Source organism: Tachyglossus aculeatus, chromosome X4, assembly GCF_015852505.1.
Source record: "Tachyglossus aculeatus isolate mTacAcu1 chromosome X4, mTacAcu1.pri, whole genome shotgun sequence".
Taxonomy (NCBI): Eukaryota; Metazoa; Chordata; class Mammalia; order Monotremata; family Tachyglossidae; genus Tachyglossus; species Tachyglossus aculeatus.
This window is the reverse complement of record NC_052098.1, coordinates 52,336,035-52,345,820: the sequence shown is the minus strand read 5'-3', so window position 1 is coordinate 52,345,820 and position 9,786 is coordinate 52,336,035. Positions and strand designations below refer to the sequence as shown.

The 9,786-nt window shown below is 43.1% G+C and overlaps 1 non-coding gene across 1 annotated transcript; it reads left to right on the top strand.

Annotated features, from left to right (window-relative positions):
• Positions 1 to 267: 267 nt before the first annotated feature.
• Positions 268 to 407, top strand: LOC119948447. Its single transcript, XR_005456842.1, has one exon. It is a non-coding gene; the product is annotated as a small nucleolar RNA SNORA7 (small nucleolar RNA).
• The last annotated feature ends 9,379 nt before the right edge of the window (positions 408 to 9,786 follow it).

The window sequence follows — 9,786 nt, the reverse complement described above, 5'->3', positions numbered from 1 at the left end:
GGCTATTTCAGCCACACATGCACTCATAGGTGAATTTCACCATCAGTAGCATCTTCTTCGAATATGAAAGGCAACTATATATGCATATTAATCGATATATCAATGGTATTTTTTCAGTGCTTAGATGTACCTAACACTGTACTAAGCACTGGGAGAGTACAATACAAAAGAGTAGATATAGACAATTCCTGCCCACAGGGATCTTATAGACTAACATCCTCATCATCATCATCATAAAAATCATTATTTATTGAGTATGATACAGTTACCCTCTCAGGGTCACACCTGGAGAGTTTTTCAAGTACCCTACCAGTCTCAACTATGGGAGGGAGAGTCAAGCAGAGGCCTACCCATTCCATTCCTAGCTTGACTAGTGGCTAGCGAGTGGAAGGCAATCTGCTACAAGTCAAGACTTCCCTGTGCTGGGCAGCAGTGGCATGGGAAAGTGTCAAGGGCGGAGACTCAAGTTTACTGCACGGAAGGAGGCAATGGTAAACCACGTCTGTATTTTTATGAATAAAATTCTATGGATACACTACCAGAACGATTGCAGATGGAGAGCGGGGCATTCAGGGAGAGATGTGTCCATGGTGTCGCTATGGGTCAGAGATGACTCGACGGCATACAGAGCCCTGGGGAAAATACTAAGAAAACTAACAGGCAAAATTCTTGCCCCCTGGGGGCTCATAGTCTAAAATGGGGGGAGATACAGACAAATAGACTGTGAGCCCCATGAGGGACAGGGACTGTGTCCAACCTGATTAACTTGTATCTACCCTAGCGCTTAGAACAGTGTTTGATATATAGTAAGCAGTTAACAAATGCCATTTAAAAAAAAATTAGAAAACATTCAGCTCTCCAATACCACTGACCAATTCAGTAATGACACCCAGTAACATCTACTAAGGAACATAAGAAATAATATACCTTTTTTTGAGCAAACTTGGTCAATGTCTCCCCAGGATTCTAAAAACAAGAAAAATAAAGATAAGGAGCGGCATTAGAGAAGACAAGAAGGCACATGGCCTAATGAATAGAACACGGGCCTGGGAGTCAGATGACCTGGGCCTGGCTGCTGCACTTGCCCACTGTGTGACCCTGGGCAAGTCATTTAACTACTCTGTGACTCAGTTACCTCATCTGTAAAATGGGAATTCAACACCTGTCTCCCTTCTACTTAGACTTTGGGCCCAGTATGGGACAGGGACTGTCTCACCTGATTATCCTGTATCTACCCCGGTGCTTAGAACAGTGCTTAGCACATAGTAAGCCCTTAACAAATGCCAGTATTATGGGATAAAGGAGGAAACAAAGATTCGGAGAGAGTGCATAAACTATCAGATGGTTGGGAGAAAGTGGGTGGTAGGTATACTGGAGAAAATGGAGGGCTAGTTTGGAGACTAGGCATTGATAGGCAGGAGCAAAATTGGTTGTTTATTCAAATTTTAGACTCATTCATTAATTCTCAGTGTATTTGCATTTTGATATCATCCATATTTTGAATTTCTGCCTCTAGGAAATTCCAAATCGCAATCTCACTTAATGTGAGTTCCTGAGCTTTTTTCCTCCAGAAAAAATACTAGCACAAATTTTACTCTAGTCTACGAAGAGTAGCATTTGAGGCTACATGTCAGAGTCAAAGAAACGTCAAACACCCAGCATTTCAGAGTCTTTGGTCCTGGAACTTGGAAATACTGGTTTTCACATTTATCTATTGAGTCCAAATCAAGGGAAAAAAATTAATAAATAAACTCTTTTTCCTGTATCTGAGGCCCGAGCTCCTTTCCTCATTTCCTTCTGTGATGGAGCCTTCACTCACCTCAAATGAAACCTTCCTGTTCAGAGGAATTAGGTGACTCTCCTGTTGGGTAGAGAACTTATGCCTTAAAATGTGAACCCTATGCCTAGTTTGGGGAAAATATCAGCTCAAGCAAGGATTCCAGAACTGTCCTGGTATGAGGAGGAAATCTGTATTTGACATCCAACAATCATGGGGTACTTTGGCATAAAATTCTGTGACGTTTAGGTAGGAGATATTCATTCAGAAGTCATGATGCCACTGTCAATGTAAACAGCCCCCCACCCCCACCCAACTCCAGGAATTTAAAGCATTCTACAGACTCTCTCCCATTTGCCCTCACAACATAATATACTTACTGGGAAAATGAGACAAGGAATCCAGTTCTTGTCTACTTTTTCCTGACTTTACACCTGAAGATGATTTATCTAACCAGCTGAGGCTCACGATAAAGATTCAATTAGCACAATCTGTAGCTACTGGTCAAAATCAGCCTGTGTTCACTGGACCTCTGCATCATCACAAATTAAGTGGCTTTTCATTTTATTTACACTGAATTTAACATAATTCGCTTATAGGCTAACTTCCTGCTCAACAACTGCTCATCTGGATACCACATAAGCATATGCCTAGTTCAATTAGGAGGAAAAAGAGAAAAACAGAACATGCTATCCATGGGGTAAACATAAAAAATCAAAGGCACAATGACAGAACAAAAAAAATAGATGAGTAAATATACTGGTTATGTATGTTTGCTTCCCCTCCTCTGGAAAGCGACCCCTCTGATGTTTAGATTTGTGGTGAAACTAGAGAGCTCCTTTAAAAGTAGTTGAAAACATTAGTTGGGTTCAATATGAAAAAGCTGACAGGTCAGAGAAAAGGGAATATTAGCATTAAATCTGACCAAGTCGCTTTACAGACCTTAGCAGAGTAATAAGTGAATAATTGAAGAGAGTGGTGGACTCATTAAATTCTCCAGTTCAGGCCTTACAGCCCAGAGCCTTTTCAAACAAAAAGCTTTGAGGGCTGGATTTCACAATTTTCCACCACATGAGTAAACTTTATTTTGGACCTCGGTGAGGCAATAACTGTGAATTTCTTTCTCTCTTTCTCTCCCCCGTCGTCCCTTTCTCCTTGCCTCTTTTCTTCATTCTCTCTCTTTCTCTCTCTCCCTCCCCCTCTCTTTACCTCTCTCTGTCTTCCTCTGTCTCTTTCTCTTCCCATCCTGCTCTCTCCACCTCTGTGCAACAGAGCATTTTGATGAGGCTTAGATAAAACTGATCCAGAGTGTATTACAGAAGAAAAGAGAAGTGAAAAACTCTGAAAACCAAACTGAGCTCCTATAAAAGCCAGAGAGGAAGGATGAGGAGTTGAAACCAAGCACCCATCCCTTACAGACCTCCTGCTGTTTTATTTGCTTCCAGTTCCTTTTCCCCATTCTGGGAAGCTAAAATATGTAGCACTGGGTGAGGGGACGGACCTTGTGTTTTGATAGAAACTGCTTGTCTAGAAAAGTTAATAGGACAGCTGTACCTGTGAGGAAACCCTTGGATTGGTATTCCTCCTTCCCCTCCCCCCTACCCAAATAATGAGGTAGCCTGTAATTATTTTTTTTAAACTTGACAGGTTTTGAGGATATGATGAGCTCTAATTGTAGAAGAGCAGTTAGGGAGACTTGTAATTATACAGTCATTAAGCCAGTTAAATGCACTCCAGTCTCTTCACCATGCTGGGTATTCCTTGTGTCAACTGGCAGATCCCTAACTGCACCAAAGCTGAAGGAATTAGCTGACCATCAAGGGTGAGCAGATATCCCCCCATCACCAAAATGTTAGGTTGCTACTTCTTGGCATCTGAGGTTTTCTCAACCTATGAGAGCCCCAGGTCTAGTCATAATGACAGTTGGGCTGGGAATTCCAAATTGGAAAAGACGTATCCTCAGTCAGAAGGAGGGTCATGAAGAACTTCACAGCATAACAGCGCACTGAGAAACAGGATGGAGAAGGGAAGGGTGGGATTGGAGTGATCCTTATTGGGGAACTGAATGCCGGATTGTGGGAAGGCAGACTGTACTTACTGAGGAATTTGTCTGCCCTCAGTCAACTTTCGAGCTGTTATGGGCCCTACTGAAGGAAAACCAAGATGCACAGCAAGTACTGGAGCTACTGCAGAAGAGGGAAAAGAAGGAAAGCACTGCTTAAATTTCTCCAGCCTCTCATTCTTTGATAATGCAGTTCCTGGAACAGTAATGCCCTTTAGGTCCCTGAACCAACACACAACAAAACCCTCCTACCACAGTGAGATCTCCTAGCATATAGGGTCTCTTGTACTAAGAATCAATCAATCAATTGCATTCATTGAGCGCTTACTGTGTGCAGGGAACTGTACTAAGCACTTGGGAGAGTACAACACAACAATCTTACAGTCTAGAAGGGGAGAGAGACGTCGGTATAAATAAATTCTGGATATTTACATAAGTGTTGTGGGGCGGTGAGGGTGGGGATGAATAAAGGGAGCAAATCAGGGTGATGCAGAAGGGAGTGGGAGAAGAGGAAATGAAGCCTTAATCAAGGAATGTCTCTTTACAGAGATGTGCCTTCAAAAAGGCTTTGAAGGTGGGGAGAGTAATTGTCTGTCAAATATGAAGAGGGAGGGCATTCCAGGCCGGAGGCAGGACGTGGGTGAGAGGTCAGTGGTGAGATAGATGAGATCGAGGTACAGTTCATAGATTGGCATTAGAGGAGTGAAGTGTGTGGGCTGGGTTGTAGTAAGAGAGTAGTGATGTGGGGTAGTAAGGGGCCAAGTGATAGAGTGCTTCAAAGCCTATGGTAGGAGTTTCTGTTTGACACAGAGATTGGGGGGCAACTGCTGGAGATTCTTGATGAATGGGGAAACGCTGTGGAAAGAGCCCAGGCCTGAGAGGCAGAGGACATGACTTCTAATCCTGGTTCCACTACTTGCCTACTGTGTTACTTAACCTCTCTGGGCCTCAGTTACCACATTTGTAGCATGGGGATAAAATACCTATTGTCCTTTCCACTAAGACTGTGAGTCCTATGTGGGACAGGGACTGTATCTGATCTTATCATAATCTATCTATCCCAGTGCTGGGCACATAAGTAAGCACTTAACAAATACCAATATTAATTTTGTTAACTTTGTAAACCTCAGAGTTCATCAATTCATCTGGTCCAGCTCACACCTGTGAATACTAGTAAATGGAATTCATGAAAGTCTTTGGGTGCAGTGCACTACACTAAGGGCTTAATAATAATAATACTGGCATTTATTAAGCGCTTACTATTTGCAAAGCACTGTTCTAAGCACTGGGGTAGTTACAAGGTGATCAGATTGTCCCAAGGGGGCTCACAGTCTTAATCCCCATTTTACAGATGAGGTAACTGAGGCCCAGAGAAGTTAAGAGACTTGACCAAAGTCACACAGCTGACAAATGATGAAGCTGGGATTTGAACCCATGACCTCTGACTCCAAAGCCCGTGCTCTTTCCATTGAGCCATGCAGCTTCTTTTAAGAAAGTACAACCAAACTTACAGGAAGCTTATACCTGAATGGGGAAGATGGACACAAAAATACTTACAGATGGAGTAAGTAGAATGAAAGAACACAGTTAGTAGGCAGGCCTGAGAAGGATGTCAAACCTATGCTTTAAAACTCTTATATAGATAGAAGTCAATTAATCAATAGTATTGCTTGAAACATCCTGTTCGCAGAGCAATGTATTAAGCACTTGGGAGAGTACCAACTCTGTTGTATTGTACTCTCCCAAGTGCATAGTACAGTGCTCTGACACAGTACATTCTCAATAAATATCATTGATGGATTATTCTTAATAATTGTGATATTTGTTAAGCACTTACTATGAGCTAAGAACTGTATTAAGTACTGCGGTAGATACAAGATAATCAGGCCAGACACAGTTCCTGACTCCACAAGGGGCTCACAGTCTAGGTAGGAGGGAGAATGGGTATTGAATACCCATTTTAAAGGATGAGGAAACTGAGGCATGGAGAGGTTAAGTGACTTGGCCAATGTCACCTAGCAGGCAAGTGGCAGAGCTGAGATTAGAATCCAGGTCCTCTGAGTCCCAGGCCTGTGGTCTTTTCCCTAGGCCACATTGTTTCCCCAGTACAATGGAGTACTATACAAATGGAGTTACTAGATGCAATCCCTCCCCTTGAGGAGCATGCAATCTAGTAGAGGAGACAGACATCAGAGGTATTTGGGTGGGGGGATGTGTGCAGGCAACTTGTCTGCTGTGTGACCTTGGGCAAGTCAGTTAACTTCTCTGTGCATCAGTTATCTCACCTGTAAAATGGGAATTGTCCCCATGTGGGACAACTTGATTACCTTGTATCTACTCCAGCATTCATCCATTCATTCATTCATTCAATCATATTTATTGAGTGCTTACTATGTGCACAGCACTGTACTAAGCGCTTGGGAAGTTCAAGTTGGCAACATATAGAGATGGTCCCTACCCAACAGCGGGCTCACAGTCTAGAAGGGGGAGACAGAGAACAAAACAAAACACATTAACAAAATAAAATAAATAGAATAAATATGTACAAATAAAATAGAGTAATAAATATGTACAAACATACATACATATATACAGGTGCTGTGGGGAAGGGAAGGAGGTAAGGCGGGGGAGAGGGGGAGGAAGGGGAAAGGAAGGAGGGGGCTCAGTCTGGAGGAGGTGAGCTCTCAGTAGGGCTTTGAAGGGAGGAAGAGTGCTAGCTTGGTGGAGGTGCAGAGGGAGGGCATTCCAGGCCAGGGGGATGACGTGGGCCAGGGGTCAATGGTGGGACAGGCGAGAATGAGGCACAGTGAGAAGATTAGCGGCAGAGGAGCGGAGGGTGCGAGCTGGGCTGTAGAAGGAGAGAAGGGAGGTGAGGTAGGAGGGGGCGAGGTGATGGAGAGCCTTGAAGCCGAGGGTGAGGAGTTTCTGCCTGATGCGTAGGTTGATTGGTAGCCACTGGAGATTTTTGAGAAGGGGAGTAACATGCCCAGAGCGTTTCTGGACAAAGACGATCCGGGCAGTGGCATGAAGCATGGATTGAAGTGGAGAGAGACAGGAGGTTGGGAGATCGGAGAGGAGGCTGATGCAGTAATCCAGATGGGATAGGATGAGAGCTTGAATGAGCAGGATAGCGGTTAGACCAGTGCTGGTTAGACCAGCACTTAGACCAGTGCTTGGCACATAGTAAGCACTTAACAAATACCATTATTATTGTTATTATTTTTTCAGACAAAATGATCCAGGCAGCAGAGTGAAATATGGACTAGAGTGGGGACAGACAGGAGGCAGGGAGGTCAGCAAGGAGGCTGATGCAGTAGTCAAGGCAGAATATGACAAGTGCTTCTACCAGCATGGTAGCAGTTTGGATGGAGAGGGAAGGGACAGATTCTAGAGATGTCGTGAAGGTAGAACCAGCAGTATTTGGTGAACAAATATCTGGACTGAAGGAGAGAGATGGGTCCAGGAATGCCACGATTGTGGGCTTTTTTTATAGCATTTGTTAAGTGCGTACTATGTGTCAAACACTGTCCTAAGCACTGGAATAGGTACAAGTGAATTAGATGGGGCACAGTCCCTGCCCACATGTGGTTTACAGTCTAGGTCATAGGTGAGAACAGGTATTTAGTCCCCTATTTTTCATTTGAGGAAACTGAGATACAGAGAAGTAAAGTGACTTGCCCAATGTCCCACAGCAAACAATTGGCCAAGCCTGCATTAGAACCCAGTTCCTCTGGTACTCCCAGGCCCATGCTGCTTCTCAGCTTGTGAGACAGACAGGATGGTAATGCTGTCAGCAGTGATGAGAAAGCTTCAGGAAGGAGATGGATTGGGTGGGAAAATGTTTCTTTGGAACTTATTTGTGCAAAACTATACAGTGAGTTTTTTGGGGGTTTTTTAACTCTTGCTAAATGTGAAGATGGGTTTGAGAATTCTTTGAAAGAACAAACACAAACCCACTCTCTCCTTCTCTAGACTTAATCCTAAACTTTAAGGAACCCACGACCTCTTACTCCAGAGCCTGTGCTCTTTCCACTGAGCCACACTGTTAAGCACTTACTATGTGCCAGGCACTGTTCTAAGTGCTGGGGTAGATGCAAGGTATTCAGGTTGGACCCAGTCCCCATCACATATGGGGCTCATAGTCTTAATCCCCATTTTACAGATGAGGTAACTTGAAGCAAAGAGAAGTTAATTGACTTGCCCAAGGTCCCACAGCAGACCTGTGGCAGAGCCAGAATTAGAACACAGGGCTTCTGACTCACAGGTTTGTGCTCTTTCCACTAGACCATGCTACTGTACTGTACTCTCCCAAGTGGTTAATATAGTGCTCTGTACAGAGTAAGCGCTCATTAAATACCATTCATTGATTGATTACTTGAAGAGGTCTGTGGTTAGGCATACACTGAATTAAGAACCACTAACTTCTGATAGCTAGAAAAGAGTGTTCTTTTTAACATCAGTAATAACTAGGCTTTAGGCCTTAATTATTGAAGACGAGTTGCAGTGTTCTAGAGAGTGGATGAAGTGGGCAGTGGCTAACAGCTAGGGTGGTCTTGTACTTCCCAAGCACTTAGTACAGTGCTCTGCACACAGTAAGCGCTCAATAAATACGATTGAATGAATGAATATGATTGAATGAATGAATGAATGAAACTCCAGTGTCAGGAGTCTTGGGAATCTAGAAAGGTTTATTCAGCCCAAGCAAGCTGAAGGAGGTCTTCTCTCTCAAACCCCATGTGCTTCTGCTGGGGTCTCTGTTTCCTCAAGAAGTCTTATGCAACCAAAGGCCAAAGACTTCCTATCTGCCTCCTATATACTAACTCTCTAGAGCCAGGACTATGCCCAGTTCCTGATGGAGCATTAGTTCTGTGTCCATAATGTCATCAAGCTCTCTGTGGGAACATATTTATCAGCTCTGTTATATTGTACTCTCCCAAATGCTTAGTACAGTGCTCTGCACAGTAAGTGCTCAATAAATACAGTTGATTGAGGTGAAGAAATCCCCCATGAGTTTCTCCAGATCTTATCCTCCAAGCTCTTTTTGAAAGCAAGGTGGTGTTTGGAGCCTGTAGAGTTGCAAATTCCTTTCCATTGACAGGTCTCTAGTATTAAACATAGCTTTACTCTGGCAATAGCTCCTGTCCCGGGGAACACAGCTAAGATCATTTGAAGAAGAAAAAAAATCCAAATATTAAAATATCCTATAAGAAATATTCTAAAGAAAATATTTGGGTCTGAAATAAGAGAACTTAAAGAATAGTCTCAGCTCATCCATCAAATGGACAAACATACTAATCTCCTGTAGAGAGAGTCTCAGAATGTGGCATTCACAGCAGAAAGGACCCTCCAGGCAAATGCCACCTTACCTTAGAGGCCAAGAATTCATCCCAACAAGTCAGAAGTGAAAACGTTGACAGGTAGAAGAAAAAGCCAATTCTAGTACAATCGGTGAAATAATTTATGATCCAATGTATGATTGTAATTGGCTAGAGCATTTAAAGGCTATAAAAACATTTCTGAGCACAGTGACCTTCAGCATGCTAGATCCTGGGTTTATAGCACCAAATAATTATTTTATTGCCTCTGTTCAGAGTAAATAAGGACAGGACACCAAGGAGGCTGAATGGTTGGTAGTTAGCAAACTCCTTGAGCATTCTACAGGTAGAAAAATACTGGGTAGCAGCTAGACATTTCTCCTGACAGTTTGTTAGTTGATTATTCATTCTATGTCAACTAGAGAGTGAACTCATTTTGTGTATTGAGTCTCAATGAGGAATCTCTTCCTCCATTCCTGAATGACCCTCTCCCCAGAAACTAAGTTATTAGAGCTGAATCCATGTGACTTGTCTGTAAGATAGGGAGTTTCAACACATCCATTCCTCTCAGCTTTAAATGGAATGTGCAGTTGATACTTTGGAACAGAGACTCAAATTGCAATGCTAATATT